Here is a 25,041-nt window from a genome sequence, read left to right on the forward strand (position 1 = left end):
CCCTTTTTCGTGGCCTGGTTCAGTTGACGGTAGTCAACAAACGATCGCCAGCTGCCATCTTTCTTTTTGACCACTACAATCGGTGACAACCAAGTACTAGAAGAGTGCTCAATTACAATTTTGGTTAGCATCTTCTCTACTACAGCTAGGATAATGGGGCGTTCCGCGTGATACACGCGATAAGGTCGTCGGCAAATAGGACTAGCATCACCGGTGCCAATGTTATGGTTTGCTACTGAAGTTTGTCCAAGCGCGAAATCCTGCAAATCAAAGACGTGACAATAAGACACGAGGATGCGACAAAGATCCGCAGCGAGCTCTGGAGCAGGTCTTGAGCGATAATCTTCGAAAATATGCCGAGATCGGACGTTGCAGAACTGGAGGGACAGCAGGTGGCTGCAGACGAGCACAAATCTAATACAGTGATGGCGGAATTGCCGATTGGAGAAGCGTTGCCGAGCAACATGCCTTTTGGCATAAGTTTCGTATTTAAGCAAAATTTAAAACAGGAAGAAATCCGCAGTTATCAGCGATAGCTACAATGGTTTGAGGAACGACAACTGTGCGTGGCAGGAGAACACTGACATTAGGATGCAGCACATAGTCACCGTCAAAGCACATCAAAGGCATATATCTGGAGGCTTGAGGCGGTAACCATATGAAGGCTACAGAACACGAACAAGGCTCTGCTGGTTTTGCAGCACAGCAGTAAATAGACAGCTTGAGTTGGAGGAGGCAAGCCGTACAGACAATCAGCGGTGAAATGGTCCGATAAAAAGTCGAGGCCGTAGATCAAGTCATGGGAACACCGTTCCAGAACAGCAAATAAAACGGAAGTGTTGAAACCAGCAAATTATTCGGGCAGTCTACATGCCAAGGAGAATGCTGGTTGCTTCATCAGCAACCCGGATAGCACGAGATGCGGCAGGTGTAGGTAACCACGTCCAGTGGCAGCGGAGACGGTTGCTCATCACCGAGATATGGGCTCCGGCATCAACAAGCGCTGGAACAAATACACTGTCAACGTCTACATCGACTTTATTACGTTTGGTCGGCAAGGTGCGAGGATTTGGCGGAGACGTCAACAATGCAGCGTTACCTCCGGGATGTGCATCCTTTAGTTTCTTTTAAGTGCGTGCAGGTCGGAATGACGGCGACGGGCGATAGGACTGGGGCGACCTGGACGACGGGCGACGGCTTTGCGGTGAACGGGACTGGTGACTGCTCGGAAACGGTGATCGACGGCGCCATGTGGTCGTACTGTCAGTGGTGTGCATGTTCGGCTGGGCTTGAGGCTGGATATGGCGAAAACCATCGTCTGGACGAGGGCTCTTCGAGAACCGCGTCGAGGACCAACGGTTGCGACAGTATCTGGCGACATGAGCAACGCGGTGACAACTCAAGCAAATAGGTCGGTCATCCGGTTTTCGCCATTCCGCCATGTTGCGAGAACATCGAGGGATCCACTGATTTTCAATGTGCAGGACGGAAGGTTGTGCGGTTTGCTAGGAACTGGTCACGTCGCAAACTGATTCCAAGCAGGCATTGGCGAGAATTAGGTGTAGAACAGCCTGAAAAATGGGAACCGCAGGAGCGCATGTAATGTTGACAGGTGGGTACAGAGCCGTGGGACGCATGGCTTGCAGCTCAAGGAGCACGATCTTCGTCAGCTGCTCTGAAGGCTGCTGCTGCCGTGAAAGAATGTCCTGTCACTCTTTATAAGACGACGTTGCTGCCATATTGCGAAGTTGTGCAAATGACTGATAAATACGACAACTTATCACCTGCTCGAAACGCTTGACTCCATGATTATACCATTAACCAAAATACAGCTTTTACACGTGAGCAAACTGATAACCTCATCGGTGAAACCTTTTAAGACAAGTCCGATTTTTTAAAACTCCAGCATTTTAGCGTCGCATTACAGGTGGCACAGTGCCAGCACGTCTGGTATAGATGCAGCCTAGCCTTCGTGGACGTCTGATCGCATGATGCCAACTCTTTCTTGGCGACGACCTTCTGACGCCAGTGGTTTTCCGAAAAAATTTCTCTGCTTCTGCTTGCAGGTATCCCAGTCACGGAGTTCTTCGTGGTTTTGAATCCACACTGGCGCAGTTCCCTTCACGTAAAAAATTATGGTCGTGAGCATCACTGTACGATCCCATATGTTGTTGCTGCTATCCCGCTCATACATCTCCAGCCAGTCGTGGACGTCGACGTCGGCGCCATTGGTGCTGCAGAAGGTTCCTGGATCACGTGGATGCGTGAGTTCGATAGTCTACGCATGCGTTGCCGAACTAGGCGTGGTCTCTTGCGATATCGGTGAAGGACTGAAGCGGCGGCAACTGCGAAGCTCTATTTTCAGACGTTACTCCACTCGTCCACCAAATGTTACGAAGAGGAAGCCCAATGCACAAATGTATTTACAACTATTTACATGGCGGAAGTTAGTGGTAATTGCGCAGGCTGGTACAAAGGTCACAGCTCCAGGAGAGAGTAGACAACTTCTTCTTCGTCTCCCACTTGCACACGGTCCTGTCGAACTGCACCGTTACAATATCTTTTGGAGAGGAGTGGTACACGCGTTACTTGTAGAAAGGGCGGAGTTCTATGCCACTGGTAAAATTTCAATGGTGCGATGTCTCACGTCAAGGTAGAAGATTCAAGTTTTATTGCAGACTGAAAAATCTGTGGATTCCTGTACCTTGGTCGTTTCATAGTGTATCAGAAAGCAGCGCTGCATTCTTGATTGCTAAAAACTATGCCAGAACAAAAACAAACTATAACCTGTGTACATTTTGCTTATGTCTCTTGATTGCTATGTAGCTTTGATTCTCGGCTATGAGGTACCCACCAGCCCCAAATTAGACATTAATAGGACTTTTGTCCTGAAAATAATTTCTCAAATTACCAAATTTCTGCAATTTTTAATATTCCCAAATAAGGGAATCTTTTTCTATGCAGGACCAAAGCGCGAGATGTCGACACTAATAACAACGCTACCAAAGAAAGCCGAATCTCCGGCTCCCCAATGCAACTATACAGTATACCACAGCACCGGTAAGCAAAAACCTGCCCCAGAATGGACGTTCATTGCGCTGCGAAAAGATTATGGGCTTATGCTGAAGCACGCAAAAAAACCTGATATTTTGCCAGCAGAAAAGTGAGGTGGGTGCAGAAAAAGACAACTGTTTGCAATATTTCTCGCATGCGGATGACTTGAAGCAATTGCATGTGCTGTACCATCACTACATGTAGACACAAATTCACGAGCACATTGACTCATTTCCGCTGATTTCACAAGAGCAGGAAGTCACTGAGTCAATTTAAAGTGTAAATGAACGCAAGCGCAGCTGTATGCCAGTGAGGGTAAGGGACACAAATGGGTACTCTTCAGTGCAAGCTGACATTTGTGGGCGAATTGTTCATTTCCTGCATGTGTGAAGAAATGTGACTTTGCAATAAACTATAAAAGCCAAGCATATTAAGTTGATATCGAAGAGGACAATATATGTGAAATTTGCTCATGCACGACCTGGAGAACGCAAGTGAGAGTATTTTACACGCTTTACTTGCTTCTTCAGAGCATTACGTGCGTTCGTTTATTGCCATGGCTTGAATACTTGGTTTACACTACGTATGCGCTCATTCTATGTATGTTAAATAGGGATGGACATTGGTGCTAGTGATGCCATTGAAATTTAACATACAGAGCTGTAACTTGAAAGGTGGGCATATTCCCATGTCATTCATAAAATATGTCACTGCAATATCTGTGGATTTGAGTACCTGTGTCATTTCATAATGTTGTCAAAAAGCAGCCCCGCATTGCTAAAAAACTATGAACGAATGGAAAAAGCATAAGAAATTGGACATTTTGCCTATGTATAGTGATTGCTATGTGGTGTTGATTTTTTACTTTGAGATACCCACTGGCCCCACATTTCGCCTTAATAACGCACTTCCTTGGAGGTTTTGTTTCTCAGATTATTAAATTTCTGTAATTTCTTTTTATAATCACCTAACTGATTTTCTTTTTCATTACCGGAATAAATCAAGAGAGATCAATAATAATAACAACGCCACCAAAGCAAGTAGAACTACTGGCTCTCCAGTGTAACAATCGAGTGGACCGCAGCATCGATAAGCAAAAATCAGGCCCAGAATTACTGTTTATTGTAGTGCCCAAAGATCGTGTGCTTATGATGAAGCAGAAGAAGAAAGAAAAAACTAATATTCTGCCAGCACAAAAGTGGGGTGGGGTGCAGAAAGAGACAAGCGTTTGTAATATTGCCCGCATGTGGATGACATTCAAGCTCTCACGCGCGCTGTACTATTATTACAGCAAGACACACATTAGAGAGCACTCTCACTCATTTCTGACAATATTACAAGATTGGTAAGTCACTAAGTTTACGCAAGCGTAAATCAAGGAGGGTGCGGCTGAAAGCCGGTAAGTGTAAGGGACATAAATGAGTGCACCTGAGTGCCAGCTGGCGATGTAGGTGAATTCTTTATTACCTGCAAATGTGAAGAATTAAGTCTGCGAAATAAACCATAGGCCAAAGCACATTGAGTTGATCTCTTAAGAGGACAAGTATATGTCAAATGTGTTTGTGCAGAATGTGGAGAACACAACTGGGCGCATTTTGTTCGCTTTAGTTGCTTGCTCAGAGCATTAGATGTATTTGTATATTGCTTTCGCTTGAATCCTATGCATGCAGTCATAGTATTCAGATTAAGTTGCGATGGACTTTGGTGCTAATAATGCCAGTGGAATTTCAAACATGGTGCTGTAACTTGAAAGGTCGGACACATTCTCATATTCACAAACCCTTATACGTCATGTACATGTGAAGTGTTTGACACAGAATGCTCAGCTTTCTGTAGTGAATAATGGCCACCTAGGACGCTATAACGTAAAACTATTCCAAACTTTTCTATTGCAATTCTGCAATGAGCTCACCGCGATTGGTAAAAACATTTTTGGATCACCCTCACTTCACCTGTCTGTAACGCGACGTCACGAAAACCGCGGTAGCTTCCCATCTGATATAACGTGTACACGCTGATTTTGCATAATTTGATCGAACAAAACAAAATTAATTATTTCTGATTCGACGCCTTTTTGCATTAGCCTTCAGCTATTGGTCAAAAGTTTTCGAGCTGCACCTACTTCACCGGCCTCTCACGCGACGTCTCAAAACCGCAAAAACTTACCGCGTCAAAGTGACGCGTACGCGTTAAAGATGCATTAATATGCCGAACAAAACTGAAGTTTCTTCTGAATAGCCGCAGGCTGCCCCGTTCCGAAAGGAATAAAAGATGGCTGCCGCCGATCGCTCCGGCACTGGCTACTCGCCCCTGCCGGAGAGCATGGGTTTATTTGCGCGTAATAAAACTTTTTGTGTGGCCGTGAAACGTTTTCGAGAACTTTTGGTACGTTTACGACCTCGTTCTGCCAACTATTTCTTGCTGAGGATCCGTTTTCGCGTCATTCTTAAGCTGCCATTGCATGCCGCCGCGATTGTCGACGAGCCACCGCAAGCTAAGTAAGAGAAAGCGGACCAATCGCAGACGCCGGCACGACCCTCTTCAACCGGTTATCGATATTCAGTGTGGTGGCTCGGCCCCATTGACTCCCTCTCCACTTGAGCATGCTCCTCGCCTCTTTTGAGACAATTAGATAAGACAAGCTGCCCAGGGCCGGTATTTTGTAGCTATGCCTTTTCCGATTCTATGCCGGGTTTTTCGCGCTTGGCCACTGGTCAGAGCGATGGTCTGCCCACATTATCAACACGGTCAGGCGGCCCTGTGTGCAACACTCATGCGCTTATCACCTGGCTTACTGATCCTTTTGGCCTCAATTACAAACCTATTGGCCACGGCTCCTCGTGGGCGTGAAAATTTGGCCTACATTTGCAATCTCTACTATGGATTGCCAGGTGACCCTCCCACCCATTCCTAACATTGTTTTGATACTGCTTCGACCTACGTTCCCGCATTTCTGGGTCTGTCCCACCTGCTCTCTACCACAGGACAAAGGAACTTCATAAATGACTCCTGCCTGACAATTGATGCATTTATTTTCGTGATTTGTGACACAGGTCGGTGCCTTGCGTAAAAAGGGCTTGCCATTCTGAAGATCCTTGAAAGCTTGCACGGGGCAGAAAACGCTACGTTTACATTATTACACCACTGGACATTCTTGTTAAAATGACGCGACATGTCGTGTATTTAACGTATGACGGTAACATTTTCTTCTTCAAGAGGTGGCTCCTGGGCCAGTCGGCGAATTCGCAACTTCACCAGGGTTCTTTCTGCTACGGAAACTGGCACAAGTTGGGGCAGTGTGCCTCTGTTCGTCGTTTAATGTGCTTAAGAAAACTCTCTACAGCTTGACGCGGGCAGGGCTTGAAAACATTCAGCAGGCACATGTTAGCCATGTTGCGCTTGACTAGCTTGAGTGGATTGGCTAGATTGGCTTGACTTGATTGTCCGTTGCGGTCATCGCGCCTTTCACATTAGGTAAGATTTATAATGCTGACACATAATCTTGAAAGTAGGAGGAAGAAAGATTGGAAGATAGGCATGTTAGGCAGCGTAAATAGAAGTGAAGTACTCGGTGCTGGGGAAAAGCCATAAATGTTATAAAAGGAAACAGGAGATCCGATATTTCAAAAAAAAGGAAACGAGTGTGTGCACACGAATGCGATGCAACTCTAGCAGCTGCCCGCATGTAATGTAGCAGCGCCACGCAAGGCGTTATGCAAAGTCTCGGCACTGGTTCCCTCACCAAACAAGATTCAATAAGTACGTTCGCGTTTGGTTTTCTCGCTACACCACCATGAGGGCAGTCACATCAGAGATCTCGGATCATTATCTCACAACCTCAGAAGTTCACGGTTAACAGTGAAACCTATTTAGTTCAAGATTACTACTATATTGGCCTTCAACAACTATTGAACAAAACAAAGCCCTGACGGGGCCAAGGTGAAACAGATTCTTCTGATCCGAAGTCAGACGCTTTACCCATTAGGCCACGCGGACATATGAAACAGTTTCTGTAAGTGTCTAACATTGAGTGGAACTTTTTCATTCCATGTAGGAGAATTCATTAGAGGTCCTGGCGCCACAGCCAAATTATTCCGAATATATACGAAGGATAGCTGACGTGATTGGGATGACAAAGCAGTGATGTCAATAAGAAATATTTGAAAAGGCTTTTGTTTTCTTTTATTGACAATGTACACATACAGAACTTTACTAGCGTCTCCCCTTGCTCACCCAAACATTGCGACACTTATACCGAGTGTGCTCCACAGGACAAAAAGAATTATGTTGCTTGGAGCCCACAAGTGTTCTTCAATTCAAATGCGTACATTTTCTTGGAGCACTACCGTTCTTTCTTTTTTCATGCTAGTCATGGATAGCTATCTAGTTATTAGCTGCCAACACTTCGCTGGCCCTATCTATGGAAAATGTGACGTTACATTAAGGTTGGGACGTATGCATGTTCTGTGAGTGATATCTTACTTATCTCCTATTTTGCATAATTCTGGTCCTAAACAATTTTTTAATGAAGGAGAAAGTGACAAGCTGAGAGGAGCAACTATTGTTGGTCAGAACCGCATGAAGCTCATGCAAGGTTATGCTTATTTCACATTTTAAAAGGTGTAGGCGGGAATACTGCCTGTCTGCTTTCGCATTTCCTCTGCAGTTTTTCTTTTACTCTTTACTGTCATAGCTTGGTATATAAGTGCTCGTTCTGTGCTAAGAACCTACAGTGAAACTATGCTGCGCACTTTCTTGTATTGTAAATAAATCAGTTTCCTTTGAAAAATGTGTTATGTGTTTAAGCCTGCATGAACATGTCTGCATGAACATGTCTGCATGAACATGTCTGCATGAACATGTCGGCATGAATGTAGAGCACACTTTGAGATTGCGTACACAATTGAAGTGGATACTCTAGTAAAGCATACTTCGCGTGGTAAGAGAAAAACTTATGCTTTTAATAACGGTGTAGGTGGGTGCAGTTGATATAACAAACAAAGATAATGAAGGCGGAGGCACTTAACTATTCTACGCAATACCTTAATCCTGATTCAGTTTTTCCTTCGAGATAATTGGGTGAGCAATCATGTAGCCCCACTGCTTGGCCCACCTTACTTTGCATGACACACAGCACATAAGTGTCGTGCCCGCCCAATACAGCACATCTACTATAATACAGTTGGAATTTGTACATATATGTATAGACATAAGTAGTTTGTGCATAAATATGGCTCGTCTTACGCACGGGGAACTGCTTGCATTCCAGAAAGCACAAAGCACCGATTGCGGTGGTGTTGATCATACAAATGTACCACAAGACAAGGGGCAAATTGCGTTTATTCCAGGTTCATTTTGCGTCGCAGCCATACACTTAAAAGGCTAGGAATGAAGCTGTTGGCGCTTCGATACGCAGGCAAAAATCGCGCCTAGTTATACATTTTCAAACAGCTGAATCTTTATTTCGACGAGAGTCGCCGCGATATCCTGGTGGGTCTAGCGCTTCGGCCCCACCGGTCGTATTTCGATTGAAATGCAAAAACGCTTGTATCACCCTTTGGGTGCGTCCTAATTAACCCCATTCGGTCACAATTAATCTTGAGCTCTCCATTACTGCGTCCCTCGTAATCCACAGGAGTTCCGGGATGGTAAGTTCAACAAAATAAATTCTTTAAGCACTCTTTGATATCTTTCCTGTCTTCCTTCTTTTAACATCGATGGCACTGCAGGTATGGCCACGATAGGTGCTCGTCACGTCACATGCGCCCGGCAGGTAAATAGATGAAAACAAGCTGGCTTTTGAAAGTACTGAAGCTTCCGGTATTTGCAATACAGTTACGGTAGGCTCGCGAACAGAGATAGTGATGCGCCTTTCTGCTTCAAAATAAATACTGAATCAATAACTATAATGGAGCGGCATAAATGCACGGATCAAGAGCCTTTTTCTTGTACTCACAATACCTATACCTGCCATTCTTACTGACGGGGCATCTCTGTTGCGGCCAGCGGAAGTGAACAGAAATATTCGTTGGTTCAACAAACTTAGACAGGCCGGCAGAATATCGCCCGTTTATTCTACGTCTCAGATTAGTGGAGCCGTATTGCCATTATACCGTCGAGGCAGGGCCACTTTGAAGCAAGTGCAGTTACCTATATTAGCAGCTGGTGCATGCTGGCGGCGGATCATATTATTCTGAAACTTGTGAACGAGAAACGGCCAAGTTCCTGGTTAAACAGCCACAGCAGCGAAAAATCCATAGCACAGCCAATAAATACAAAACATAGAAGGACAACATTCGCCTGTCGAAGCACTTTTTTTTTCGCGCAGCTCCCATGTTCGGTTATCTTACCTATTTAGGCTTTCCGCCGCACATGAGAGCTGTTGAAAGCCGTAGTCGCATTCTGCTACTTATTTAAATACATCTTTACTATCTCCAACCACATAAGCGTAGGCAACAGTTACACGAACTATATGTATACAGCACACAATCACCGACCAATCGACACGACATGACCAATCGACATAAAACGGCAGGTCGGAAGCACAAATGTAAGTACAAATAGCTATGCGAGCCCTCTGTGTCAGCGTAGTGATTTGATGCAGCAGCTGCAGTGTTCGGTAATGACACAGTCAAGCCGGGTTCGATTACCAGTGTGTCCATGTTTGTGCAATGTATGTTTCGATATTTGTGTGATGAGTGATACCAATTTCATATAATGTGGTTCTCAGCTATATGTACGAAACCTTGTGAAAAACGACTCTGGCCGACACTGGCCTGTCCATAAAAAATATTTTTTTGATGAAAAATTCCGTAGGGCTGCGTAATCTTGAGCCACATAATTTTTGAGAAGTTTAGTAAGCGGGACATATTTGATGTGAAATACCGCATGAAGATTTGCCGTTATGCGGAGCATTTTCCAAGCTGCCCTTCTCTGCAACAAATGGGGCCGCTTAAATGCGGGCCAAACATGCGAGAGCCACATGGAATAGGCGGCATATGCAGTAGTCTGCTTGGAATGAGCCATTTATAAGCGTAGAAATTTTTATATATTTTCTCCATTATAAGCATTCTTTTAAGTCGGTATTGACTAAAAGTGTATTTTCCGCTGAGGGACATGTGAGGGAGAATATTGTTGTTGTATTAAGTTTAGTGCAATGTGGATGTGTCCATTCTCTTACAAATTATCGAATATACTCCATTTTAGTTAGAAAAAAGCGTGGAAGAACCAAGCAGTAAATTTATACAAGCATACGAATTACGTGCAATATTGACAGAGGATGACTTTTTCTGATTATAGACGCACACCAGCGGTCCCAAGAATATATTTTGCATTGTGTGTTGCGAGCCACAATGTGCCACATTTCCAAATTGTGAAATCTAAAACTGGGGTGCTATAACGTAAAACTATTCCAAACTTTTCTATTCCAATTCTGCTATCAGCCCTCCATGATTGGTCAAAAGCTTTTTTCGACCACCCCCACTTCACCTGTCTATCACGCGACGTCACGAAAACCGCGATACCTCCCCATCTGATATGATGTGTGCACACTGATTATGCGTGATTCGACAGAAAATAGAAAAACAGTTATTTCTGATTCGACCCCTTTTCGCCATTAGCCCTCGGCTATTGGTAAAAAATTTTCGGGCTGCGCCCACTTCACCTGCCTGTCACGCGACGTCACAAAACCGCAAAAACTCACCGCGTCAAAGTGATGTGTACGCGATAAAGATGCATTATTATGCCGAACAAAACTGAATTTTCTTCGGAATAGCCGCAGGCTGCCCCGTTCCGAAAGGAATAAAAGATGGCTGCCACCGATCGCTCAGACGCTGGCTACTCGCCCCTGCCGGAGAGCATGGGTGTATTTGCGTATAATGAATGAATGAATAAAGCCTTTATTTTAAGGAAGGGGACGGCTCTAGGCCGCTGATGGGGATTAGGAGGGAAGGGAATGTGGGTACCCAGACTGTTGGCTGAAACACTTCTTCATCTCAGTCTGGGATCTTCCGCTTTATGCAGGCTCAGGTGCATGTTCAGTTCCGCCGCTCTCACAATGGCTGATCGACCCCCTCTACACTACTCGAAACAGGCCACTTTGTCTGCCATATGTCGCAATGGCTTTCTGTGTTTCAGGGTTAGTTTGTATTTTAATTCCTAGTGTTCTAATGTCTCCGTGTAGTAGATGCTGAATGTTGGATCTCCCTTGTGAAAAAGCTGCACAGCTCCAAATGAGGTGTTGCAAGTCTGCTCTGCATGACTCCTGGCAATGTGTACATCGGGTGTAAGTCTTCGCAATCGTAGCTTGTCTGGGTTGGTGCCATTTCTCAAGTATGTGTGGTGTGTATGCAGCGTTGGCCATAACCTTATTCAAGAAAACCTCTTCCGTGCGGGTAAGCCCGCCCTTGTCGTCAAACAAATGTACTGGTGTAGCTTCTAATAATCTCCGTTTACTGTCTGCTTTTATTTTAGTACGAATGTAATGCATCAGTGCTCTGCTAGGAGAGCCTGCAGCCAATATCTTTAGGTATGGATTTTGGTCCACGGGGTTTGGCGAGGAAATGGAGTGTGGGGAGCTGTACGCGTAATCAAGCCCACCCGCTTGCGCGGCAGCTGCGTGAGCGGCTGCGTTTCCCCCATCCGTGCCGGTGTGCCCCGGTGTCCATAGGATTTCAACATTTGTCCCATTGTCCTGTATTCTCTTTAGCTTTTTTCTGGTGTTGTTGGCCACCGCATCATCTGTCGTAGGCCCCGTTAATTCGGCCAATGCTTCGTACGAATCAGTAAGGATCCGATAATTATTTCGCACACTCTGCTCTACAATGTCTCCCATGTCAATGGGAATGGTGTTGACCGCTCCCCATATAGCTAAGAGCTCAGCGTGCAAGGTTGCACCCCCAGGAAGCTGACATGTGTGATAGCCATTGTGTTGGGGTGCAGATGTGCTAACCCAGGCCATGCTTGCTATGTCGTTTGTGATTGCAGCGTCCGTGTAGATGTCAGTGGTGTGCTGCGGCGTGCTTAATCCCAATCTCTTTTCAAATATTTTTCTAGCTTCCGCGTTTCGTTTGGCGATAGGGCGTTGTTGCCTCCGTATGCCCAGTGGTGCTTCCCATGGTGGCGTTATGGTCGCTTCCGCGGGCTCTGGATTCGCATGGACTTCTTTATCCCATGCCATGATCTGTTTTCCTTGGGTCGTGTTTTCCAACCGGGATCGCATTCGAATTCGTGCTTCACTGATTATGTCCCGTATGGGTGGAATCGCTACGAGCTTGAGCAGGTCCTCGTTCCTCGTGTGCTTTGGTAGCCCAGTGATCGTACGGAGGGTGGCCCTGTGTAACTTTTCGATGTCGCCGAGGTCTCGTTCAGAGAATTCGTACAAGGGTGCCCCGTAAAGAATCCTTCCAACCGCGACCGCTTTTGCAAGCGTTTGGCACGCTTTCTGACGCGCTCCGCCATACTTGCTCGATATTCGTCTAACCATGTGCAACAGCGGTCTCCATTTTTGCTTTAGTGTGCGAATCCATAGCTGGCGGCTGTTGCAGCTAGCAATCTGTGCTCCAAGAATCCTAATTTGTCCATTGGCCGACGTAATATCGCTTTGGCCGATGTGTAAAGTGATCTGCTTGTTTACATTGGTTGCTTTCTTTCCGTCTACGCTGATCAATTCTGTCTTCTCTGGCGAGAGTTGCAGTCCGAGGTTATCTAAAGTGTTCCTAAGGCTCAGGATCGCTGCTTGCAGCTCAGTTTGCATGCTCTGTATGGCGGAATAATCCGCCGCTTCCGTCCATATTGTTATATCGTCGGCGTAAATAGTAAAACGGGCTGAAGTGTCTCGCTCAAGACTTTCTGCCACACGTGTCATGGCCAGATTGAATAGCATAGGTCCGAGGATGGAGCCCTGGGGCACTCCCCTATCCAAGTAATTGGTCTTCGGACTCCATCCCGGTGCCTTGCCATGGAGCTGGATTGGTCTGCTTTGGAGGAAGCTACGTATCCAATTGTATGTTCTTTGGCTAGGGTACCTGGTTGCCAGTTCCTGTAAGATGGCCTCTTGTTTCACGTTATCGAATGCTTTACGCATATCGACTGCAAGAATATAGTCAGGCATCTGTTTGCGAGACTTACGGTTGATCACTCTGCAGAGCAACCAGAGGCAGTCATGTGTGCCCATGTTCGGCCGAAAACCTGCCTGCGCAGGATGCAAACCCGGTTGTACATATTCGATGTAGTGCTGCATTCTTGTGTGTAGCATTCTTTCCATCAATTTGCAGACAGTTGACGTTAGAGCTATGGGGCGTAGGTTAGCTGGTTTCGTGTGGTCTTTGCCCGGCTTCGGTATGGGGTAGATGAGAGCTAGTTTTAGTGAATCTGGCATTAGTCCGGATTCCCAGGATTCATTGATAATTGTTAAGAGCTGTTCTTGAGCTTCATTGCTGAGGTTTCGAAGTTCTTGCCAAGTCACTCCATCGTGCCCGGGTGTTGATTTCGTTTTGCCTTGTGCAAGGGCTGCTACGAGTTCACCCAGCGTAAAGGGCGTTTCTAGCTCCTCTTTCGCGTTGTTTATCGTTGCAGAAGGCAGCGGTTCAGGAAGTGCCTCGGCAGCATGTGGGAAGAAAGTGTGGATGACGCGGTCCTGCAGCACGGCAGGCTCATCTCGCAAAAAGAGCTCCGCGAGAGGAGGTGCGCCTTTTTTGCTCCCAAGCAGGCTCCTTAAAATCTGCCATAGCCTTTTTAGGCCGGGTTCCCGGCCAAGCTTCGCGCACGTATTGTGCCACGTGTCTGCTTCGAGTTGTTGTTGGTATTCCTTGATGAGTCGGTATTGATGTTTAAGGCGCATTAGATCTTTGTGACGCTTTCCTTTATACCCGTATTGCTGTGTGAGGCGGTTGACCTTCCGCCATAGATTTGCAAGGTGCATATCCATGTGAGTTGCAGTGTCATCGCATTGGATAGTTTCCCTGGCCTCCGGCCGTGCCTCCGCTACCATAGCGCTGAATTGTTCAAAGTCCGCAAAAGAGTCCCCGGTAGCCATTCTAAATTTTTTCCAGTCAAAAAGAACCGTTTCTCTCCTCTCTCGGATCTTTTTGCGATTGAGCGTGATAATTATTGGTAAATGGTCGCTTCCCCATGTCGTCGATTCTACGTTCCATTGCCTTATGAGCCCTGGAGTGGCTAGTGTCAGATCGGGCGTTGTGTCCTGTTGTCGCGCGTGTAGCCCTATGCGGGTTGGTGTTTCTGGTGTGTTGCATATATCCAGAGTTGACATTTCTATTGCATCGTGCAGTATGCGTCCTCTCGGGTCAGCTTTGGCGTAGCCCCATGTTTGGTGCTTGGCGTTAAAATTGCCCCCCACTAGAATGGGAAGGCCTCCGGCTTGTGCCTGCACCTTACTGAGCCATTGGTAGGAGTCATTCCGGTGCTTGCCCGTTAGGGGTCTGTAGTACGTGGAGATTGCAACCATTGGCCGGTGGCCGTGTGGACATAGCTTTACTGCCACAATTTCTCTAAAATCATTACACAAATCTGGTATCTGCAGTTGGGTTGCGGTGCAGTCATGTCTTACTAAAAGAGCAGCTTGGCCTTGCGCTTGTTGGTTTCCTTTGCCCTGGTGTCGTATCGTAGCCTGCTGAAAGGTTCGGTAACCTCGAATAGTGCATTGTCCCCTTGTCTCCTGTAGAAGCACAACAAGGGGTTTGAATTTTTTAATTTGCTGTCTTAGTGTGGATCCATTCTGCGTAAAATTTCGACAGTTCCATTGGATGCATATAGGCCGTGCCGTCATCTTTCATCTGCTGGCTTGCGCCTTTTAGGTTCGTCATGTTGTTTCTGAATATTTCTCTGAATTTCCGTGAATATCGCCTGCATCTGAGTTTGTATTGCATTCGTTACTGTCTGAAATTCCTCCCGTAGGTTCTTTTCGAGGCGCTGGGTCTCAGTGTGTCTTTCCTGCCTTAGGATGCTCAGCATCTGCGCATACGCCGAGTCTTGGGCTGTTAGTGGTTTTGGCACTGACGGTGCCTGGTTCTGCTGGGTCTGTGCAGGTCCTGCGTGTTGCAGCTTTCTAAAGTTTGCCGTGGTTTTCCGACTAATTGATCGCCTGACCCGACTGTTAGAACGCGTGCGTTTTTCTCGGTCTGTCGGCGTCTCTGATTCACGTTGCCGTGGCGTTGGCGGTGGTTGCGTATCTCGTTGCTCTGGTGGTAGTCGTGCGAGTATTTGCTGCAGCATTGCTCTCAACTGCTGATTTTCTTTTCTTAGTTCTTTTATTTGTTGCTCATAGTGAGCGGATAGCGTGGGTTGTGTGGATGTTCCCGCCAGTACTTTTTCAGACCAGGTCACTGTCCTCTGACCTTCTTCTATTTTCTGCACGGCTTTCTTAATGTCTTTCGGTGCACGGCTAGGACATGCTGAGTTTAGCGATATGTGGCCCTGTTTCTGGCATGCGACACAGAATAGCTCTTCATCGCATTCGTTGTCTTCAGGGTGTTTTCTACCACACTGTTTACACACTTCGTCTGAAGGGCAATACTTGGCAATGTGTCCCAAGCCGTGACAATTGTAGCAAGCTATAACCTTCGGTCTGTACTCATGCACCCTTGTGATCTCATAATCGAACGCGAGCCTGTTTGGGGGAGATTCCGTATTAAATGTTAGCAGCAGCATGTTTGTCTTCCCGAGCAGACGTGCCTCTAGGATAGTTGCCGTCTCGCATCTCAAGTGATCCTTGATATATTCAATGGTCTGGCCGGGACGCACCTTGATGACCCCCCGGCTGTTCCCCACCTTCTGTGTTGGTGTTCTTTCAATTATCACTTCATACGTACGAACGCGACCGCTCATTTTCTCAGGTAATCGTGTCAGCGCCGCAAGCCTCTTCGCGTGTTCTTCATCCCTGACAGTAACCTTTATGCAGTTCGCTGCAGGGTCGTAGCGGAAAATTGATAATTCTGCAAGTTCCCAACTTCTTGCCGTCATCTCTAGTGCTGCTGTTATAGCCTGCTTAGGTATGTCATGGACGTGTACCTTGTTAAGTGGCCTGATCGAGAGTGCAAAATGAGGTCGACTTACCCGCTCGAGGCGAAGCTGTTCGGGCTTGACTTTTCTGTTTGGTTTCCGCTTGCTGAAAAAGGACCATCCGTTGTCCTCCTCGTTGTCTTCATTACTATCATCGTTGTCGTCCACGCTGTCATCCTGAATATCCATTTGGTCGTTCACTTGCGACTCCCTCCTTCTGGCCTCTTCCATCGAGGTACGCGGCACGGCATCTTCGGCTGCAGCTCGGCGTTCACCCGGCGTTTCGACACTCTCTGCGCGCTTCGCTCGTCGCGTTGTCTGCATTTTGGAGGGGCTATTCTTCAACTTTTCGGCGTCTCTAAGCTGAGGTGAGCATGGAGTTTCCGCGCTGAGCCCACTCGAGTGCGAATGTTGCTGTGGTGGCGACATGATGCCGTGCTCACCTGGCCGGCCTCGCCGAGGCCGCACTCGGGCTAGGCCCAGATGTGGTTAGGCTTAGGTCAGCGGGTCGCCGTCGAAAATGTCCTCGTAGCCAGAAAAAAACGTCAACTGGAGCCGTGAAAAAGCGCACCACACTCACAGAAAGTGCTCACAGTGTCGTTGCTCAATGTTTTACCACGTAGAATGGTAGTTCCACAGAAGCTAAAAAGAAAACATCGAAGAGCCAAAGTGGGACACGTCTTCACACTCTGGCGATCGCAGCGCCCCCCCCCCCCCCTTGCGTATAATAAAACTTCTTGCGTGGCCGTGTAACGTTTTCGAGCACTTTCGGCACGTTTACCCCTGATTCTGCCAACTCTTCTTTGCTGAGGGTCCGTTTTAGCGTCATTCTTGAGCTTCCCTTGCATGCCGCCGCGATTTTCGACCAGCCACCGCAAGCTAAGTAAAGGAAAGTCGACCAATCGTAGACGCCGGTACCACCCTCTTCATCCGGTTATCGACTTTCAGTGCAGTGGCTCGGCCCCATCGAATCCCTCTCCACTTGAGCGTTCTCCTTGCTTCTTGTCAGCCAATTAGATACGACAAGTCGCTCAGTGTAGGCAGTGTTATTCGTTTTTCAAGCAAACAAAAGTGACCTCCTATGAACGAGGAGAGCGTTTGATTGGTCTGTTCAAACAACCCTGCGGGTTACCGCCCGGTGCTTGCGTTGGTCGTTACGCAAATTTGACGTCAGGAGATTGTTATAGAAACATATTGGAATAGTTTTACGTTATAGGGCCCCTGATTCTAAATCCAACCCAATTTTACATAGCCGCTTCAACCTGGCTGTTCAGCTGCTTTGCAAGGTACACGACGGCTTGCAGAACTATGTCAGACGAAAATTGCTTATTCTTGTAACATGTCTTCCGTATGGGGATGCCATTGAATAACGCAGCAGGCGAAGTAACTGGCGGGGCTCACAATGGTCTGTTCTTACAATGGGGAACGCTGTAATAAGAGCAAAACAGTCACTTAGATACAAAATCTCAGTGCTCTAATAATGAACATGCCAATTTGCATGAAAACCATTTCTAATTGTGTGCTTAACTAAATGCTTAGGACAAAATTCCTGTCAATCTTTTCAAGAAAGGCAGGTGCAACGTGAATGATATTGACTCGAGCATGTAGAGCACGCTTTTCTTGGTACGTGGTACAGCATTAGGCCAAGACACGCCCGTATGAAATGCAGGTTGCTGATAGTTTTACGTTTATGCAGATCATTACCTTGTCGGCAACATCAACTCTTTCTTACTTGGCGGTACCATCAGCACAACTAGTGCCATCAACGTGCACCTCAATTATTTTGCCAAAAGCCACGACACTCTACAAGCTCGAGCACAGCGGGAAATAGACAGCGTAGTGGGAGGAGGCGGTTTTCCCCGCTGGGAAGACCACAAGCAAATGCCCTTCATTCTAGCCTGCGTTTGGGAGGTCTTCCGATGGCAGCAATTCACAACACTCGGGACGCCTAGAGAGTGAGTCTTTCTATTGATTACTATAAATTTACACGGAGACTCTGGGTCCATTTACGCCGTTGCCGTTGTCACCACTGTGCTGTTGCTAAGATGTCGAAGTGCGAGGAGAATGAGCTGCCCGAATGTCATATGTTGGTGGTCACGTAATGTGCTCCGAGTGCCAGGGCAAGCTAGCGAAGGAGAGCCAAGAAGGCCGGCTTGCTGTGCGCCCCATTCCCACGCGCCCAACGCTGCAGGCGCGGTGGAAGGAAAAAACATAGAAGGGAGCATTGCGCAACGATATTGAAGCCAGAAACTGTGGGCGCAAAAAACGATTATGTCTCGGCCGGCTTTGGTCTCTTCCGCTTCAGTGCTACTCGCGCTCAGCCCATGCTGTTTCTCAAACAGAACGAGGCGATACCAACGGCCCCACTCCCCTGTCGCAACAAACATGATCAGTGTTTACGTTGTATAGAACGCCCAAATTTGCGTAACCACATCGGTAGCAAATTTAGACACTTGATATTTTGAAGTTTCACGAACTAAAACCACTTTAGGAATTTAAAGCACACCGTAGTCGCGGACTACGGGTTACTTTTCACTACCTGTGTGTCTTGCAAGCGTGCACAAAATGTAAGACAAACAGGTGTTGTGTGTCGGTGTTGTGTGTGTCTGTGTGTAATAACAATTTTTCAGTTCAGCGCTCTTTCCTATCATTTAGTTCACTTCCTACTTCGGTCATCTCGGCCGCTAAATTAATATGTATTACACAGTCAAATGCTTTAAGAAAGTCAATGTACATACCCAGCAACAGATTGTTGTTAAATGCCTCAAATGCGATTTCTTTATGTGTTCATGTTCGTTCATGATCAGTCTTCTGTTCAAGAGAATGTGGAATACAAAAATACGATATTTTTCCTACTTCTGTCAGAAAACACTAATGTAAGTAAAATCCGCGGTACATGCTTACCGCTTATTTTACGGAGTGGGTTTATTTTAGATACCTGCATTTATTCAGCAAATCGAGCGGACGAGAAAATAAGATTATGAATACTAGACTTATATAGTCTTGAGGCATCTTGAGATTTATTCTTTCTTTATTAAACTGTTACAAGGAAAAAAAAACTCTTTTGATAGAGAGAAAGTCGACCGGAAAAAAATAAGAAAGGAATGCGGGCTTCTGTTTTTCAAAGCGACAAGTCACAATCTATGTTGTGCTGATGCTTAGTGCGTGTTGTTGTCTAAAGAAATCACTGACAGCGTCTGCTAGTGACGAGCCACAGAGATGTTTACCATTGCATTGCATATTATCGGGAATGACGTAGGGTGTCCAAGGTTGCATCAAGAAGCTGAAGTTTCGCGAAGTCACATCCGATGGGGCATTCACTAGTTCTTGAAACTTCATAAAAATGCATGAATTCTTCGCTACTACGCGAGGAAGTTTAGCATGGCGTATGGCCTTGGTAGGGTCCGTCGTGCTCTTCTGTACCGTATTCCTCAGAACGGTGTTCCCATATAACGATGACTGCTAAAGGTTGCAGATTCGATTGTAACTGTGCCCTGTATGCAACAAACGAGAAAACACTACCCGCCTTATACGATTCTGAGATAGAACATTCACTTAAGAAATGTTCCAGGACTATGAAACTGATTGGCTTGTGTTGCCCACTGTATATTGATGTTTTTAACATTAATTGAATGCCCAGCTCTAAATGAGGTAATTTATAGTATTACGCTAAAGCTACAGGAAGAACGGAGCAAGAGGAGAACGAAGTTCGCTTGTCCTTGCAGCGGCTCGGTGTCGGGGCGGCCCCGTTTCATCAATTCACCTTTAAATAAACGCATCGAATCGTAATATTTTGTTTTGCATACAGTGTTTGTTTGGTTTGCCTAGCATGCTTCGGTTCATTTATCACCGTTCTTGCTGGAAGTAGCGCGCTAGACATGCCATCACGCAAACCTCCCCATGTTGTAAGAAACAGCTTATGTACAAAAGTTACAGTCCTAGACATAAATTTGTCATAAACTGACGCATTTGCTTGCTGTGCCTACAATTAAGCACAGATCCTTTAATATGCAAGACCCATAAGCCGTGTAGTCACTTGAATTGTTGAAGGTGTGTTAATTTCATTCGCATGCTAGTATGTGGTTCTGATAAAATTTTGTTGGATTATAGCTATAATATTCATATATAAGCTTAGGATTCGAAGTTGTGTGTTAACCAAGCCTCAAGCACCTACAACTGAAATAAAGACAATAATAACTTGGAATCGTGGAAATTCTGTGATCGGTGTTGGGCCCAGGATCCTAATACAAGCGAAATTGCAGTGCACCCACATACGATACTGATAGTATGCAGAGAAATGATGCATCGTCAAAATAGAAAGTTGAAGAACGGAAGGCTATGAATGCATGCCCAAATAATCGGGCTCAGGTTAACGTATGCGCTGTGCTTTTCGCCAAGCACCGAGGATAGACAGTTTATATCAATATTGAGGATACGCAACTGGCTGTCTTGTCAGTCGGCGATGCCCGACGGTCACCACTGGGCGAAGCGATCTCGAACCCTGACATGTGTGCTAGGGGCACTTGGTGCCACAGCGGTGATCCACTGAGGTAGGAGGAGTCGAAGACAGCAGGCCGGCGGCCCGGAAGACAACGGGCCGCCGTCATTTATTTATTTATTGTGACGCAGCAGTTGTGACGTCATTTAATCCGCGTCAAAGATGCGGTGAACCGACCACGCCCACAGCACGGATCACACTCGAGAGCCAGCCCCACAAGCGATGATGAAGAACGCCATATGAACCCCACATGATGATGATTATGTACAGATGACAAAGAATAGCTTATAAATTCCCACATTAATGTCCCCTCGTGCGAGAGCGGCCATTCTGGCCGCAATTCAAACCGGCGGCAAACGCCTCGTACGGGAAACGTGGACAACCTCAGCGGCGCGGCAGCGGCGGTTATTCGAAACAATAACTGGCAGCACGTGATAGTTAACCGGAGAAGTCTGCCCCAAGACTCTGTAGAGGCCGATGAACTGAAACTGAAACTTGTCACACAAGCCAGGAGTACGAACTGGTGTCCGGAGTAGCACTTCCTCGCCGGGGCGGAAGCACACGACGGGATGAGAGGCGTCGTAATGCAGCTTGCGGTCCTCTTGCCGTGCTTCGGTGTTGACGCGGGCGAGCTGGCGACAACGCAGAATTAGGTACACATATTCTTCACAGGAGGATGGACATTGATGGGCAGTTGGCGCGAAGGAAGGGACGTCAAGACAGGAAGAGGGCGAACGACCATAGACAAGGTAGAATGGCGAGTAACCGGTCGGGCGTTGAGCGGCGGTAATATATGCAAAAGTCACGAATGGCAAAATTGCGTCCCAGTTTCTGTGATCCGGTCAATATACGTGGCTAGCGTGTCGGAAAGCGTGCGATGAAATCGCTCTGTGAGGCCGTTGGTTTGCGGATGGTAACTGGAGGTAGCCTTGTGGGTGGTTCCGAAGGCTCTGAGTACTTCGTCTAGTAGTTGCGACAGGAATGCTTTCCCACGGTCGCTCAGGAGGCCACGAGGAGCACCGTGACGCACTATTAAGGATTGAAGTATGAATGCAGCAACTTCTGAGGCTGAGGCAGAACTCACACAAGTTGTTTCGGCGTAGCGTGTCAAGTGATCAACGGCTGTCACAATCCATCGTATACCGGTGAGAGTAACAGGAAGAGGACCATACAGGTCAATGCCAACGACCTCAAATGGTTTCGACGGACAAGGAACCAGTTGCAGTTGTCCGCTTGTAGCTGATGTAGGCAGCTTTCGACGCTTACATAGGGTGCAGGAAGCGGCTTACCTAGCTACACTGGCGGACAATCCAGGCCAGTAAAAGCGACCTTTGATGCGGTCATAGGTTTTCTGGAAACCAAGGTGACCAGCAGTCATGTCGTCGTGAGAAGCCTGCAGGACATGAGCACGTAGAGAGCGTGGCAGGACAGGAACCTAGCGTTGACCGTTAGGGTGATAGACATGATGGTACAGGACGCGGTTGTCAATCTTAAATTGCGTCAGCTGTAGACGAAGGCGGTCGTTAGGCGGGCGTGAAGCTCCTTGAAGGTGGTCTATGACGCGCCGACAGTAAGAGTCGGCAAGTTGATGAGATTGGAAGAATTTGTTGTCCTGTGGAGGCATCTCGTCGACAGTGGCCAACAAGAAAGCATGTGAGGAGGGAGCCTGTGAAAGCTTGTCACGGGTGGTAGTTTCAGGTCCATTGCATGGTGTCGTAGGAAGCGGATAGCGAGAAAGCCCGTCTGCATCTTGGTGAGGAATCCATCGACCAAGTCGTCCAGACAAGTTCTTCAGCGTTGAAAGCCAGCAATGCATGAGGGTCTGCAACGATCGTAAAATGGCGGCCGTGAAGATAAGGTCGAAACTTCTGCACAGACCTAATGATAGCTAGGCTTTCCTGCTCCGTGATGGTGTAATTCTTTTCGGCGTTTGTCAGAACGCGACTTGCGTATGCTACGACCCTCTCACCTAAAGTGTCGTCTCGCTGTAGGAGAATGCCACCAATGCCGTGACGACTAGCATCAGTATGCAGGAGGGTAGGAGCAGCTTCATCGAAATGGCGTACTACTGCTTGAGATGTGAGAGCGCGCTTCAGATGGGCGAACGCAGATTCAAATTTGGGAGACCACACAAAGGGAACATTAGAACACAGTAATTCTGGCAAAGGTGACGCTATTGAGGCGAAGCCTCGTATGAATCGGCAAAAATAGGAAGCGAGGCCTAAGAAACTACGCAAATCTTTGGTGTTTTCGGGACGAGGGAAGTGCTGAACTGCCGAAACTTTGTCAGGATCAGGACCAATACCATCTTTGCTCACAATGTGACCTAGTACCTTGATCGTCTTGTTCGAAAAATGGCATTTCTTGGTGTTTAGCTGAAGTCCAGCATTGGTAATGCACGTGAGAACTTCATCCAGACGTTGCAGGTGCTGAGAGAAGGTTGACGAGAAAACAACTATATCGTCCAGATAGCACAAGCAAGTCTTCCACTTCAGGCCGCGAAGAACAGTGTTAATCTTGCGCTCGAACGTTGCGGGCGCGTTGCAGAGGCCGAATGGCATGACATTAAACTCGTATTGCCAATCTGGTGTTGAAAACGCTGTTTTCTCTTTATCGTCCTCATGCATAGGTATCTGCCAGTAGCCGGAACGCAGATCGATGCTGGAGAAGTAGTCGGCACCCTGCAGGGAATCCAAGGCATCGTCTATTCGCGGCATAGGGTATGCATCCTTGGGTGTGATCTTGTTAAGTGCTCGGTAGTCAACACAAAATCGAACAGAGCCGTCTTTTTTTCGAACCAAAGCAATGGGGGAAGACCAAGGGCTAGCAGAGGGGCGTATTATGTTCCGTTGAAGCATGTCGGTGACGTTCTAGTCAATGACTTTCCTCGCGGCTAGCGATACGCGATATGGCCTATGGCGCCCGATGGATGTACCCTCTGTCTCTATCCGATGCGTCGTAATCGAAGTCTTTCCCAACGAAGCTGAATGCGCGTCAACCGAAGCCTCATGTTTTTGGAGCAAAGCAAGCAATTGTTGTGACGGCTAAGGCGTCAGGTCAGAACTGATGGCAGCTGCAAGAGCTGAAGGAGATGCGGCCCGTCCGGTACAAGGAACTTCAGAGGAAGCTGGTTTAAAAACAACAACAGAGATAGACTCAGATTCAGAGGCGCAAGCCAATGTAGTGCCTTTAGGGATAAGAATCTTTTCGGATGTCGGGTTTCTAGCGTAGAGAAGTGCAGAGCCATGATCAAACCTAACCAGCCCTGATGCGAAAGCAATCCCTCTTGCGAGACATCGTGCCGATTGTAATACGAGCACGTCGCCGCAGTCAATGACATCAGACGTGATAGTAACAATGATTTGATGGCGAAGAGGTAGCGCGGTATCTTCTGCAGCTAGCAAGTGAAGTGCTGCGTCATCTGCATGAAGTGAATAGGTCGTATCGGTCATGTGGAGAACGCGTTGCCCGCAGCAGATAGAGGCGGAGCCCGTGGAATGAAAATCCCATCCCAATATGAGATGCTGAGCACACGAACTTAGTTAGCACTGCAAATTGTACGTAATGCAGAAATCCATCGATGGACATACGAGCAGTGCACATGGCGATAGGTCGAATGGCGGCCCCTTGAGCAGAGAGTAGCGTAGGTCCATCATAGGGGTCGTAACTTTCCGAAGTCGCGAACACAATTCACGGTGAATAACTGAAACACAAGCGCCAGTAGCTATCAAAGCTTCCACTTGTGCGCCTTCTACTACAACCAATATCATATTGCCCAGACGCGATGGAGGAATTTCTGTCCTTTCGTTCGATGCAGCTTTTCCTCCAAAAGCTGCATAATTCAGTTGAGAAGCAGGTCTCAGTGGGGACGTAGAGCGGCGAAGGGGTGACGGCGAGCGGCGTCTCCCAGGACGCTACGTCTGAGCTGTCTCGGATGCTACAGTAGGCGATGGAGAGTGGCCGCGCAATAAACCATAAGGAAGGCGTTGGTCATGGAAGCTCCCTAGACGTTGGAAAGTAGCTCCAGGCGAAAAGTCATCCCGCTCGTATGCGTCATATCCGTGACGCTTGTCTTGCTGGCGCTTGCGGCAAAAACGTGCCATGTGGCCACGATAGCCGCAGTAGTAGCAGATGGTACGAGGAGGACGCCACTGCGGATAGCTGGTTTGGGTAGGTGTGTTGGTAGTCATGGAAGCCATGTAGGCCGGTGTTGGTTTTGGACGCATCGATAGAACGATGACTGGATTAACTGCGGCTACTTGTGCGTACGTTGGTGGGGCCGTAGGGGTTAGAGGGTCCGTGTACGCTGCACCAGCCATGGACGTCTATTCCGCCTTGATAACGTCTTGCAGACTGATAACCAAGGCATTAGAAGTCATGGGCCCTGCAGCTAAGCCAAGATACTGTAGCTCTTCTCGAATTATTGCGCGTATCATTGCTCGTAATGTAGGGTCGTCGGCGGTAGTGTTCGC

The sequence above is a fragment of the Dermacentor variabilis genome, chromosome 7, assembly GCF_050947875.1.
Source record: "Dermacentor variabilis isolate Ectoservices chromosome 7, ASM5094787v1, whole genome shotgun sequence".
Taxonomy (NCBI): domain Eukaryota; kingdom Metazoa; phylum Arthropoda; class Arachnida; order Ixodida; family Ixodidae; genus Dermacentor; species Dermacentor variabilis.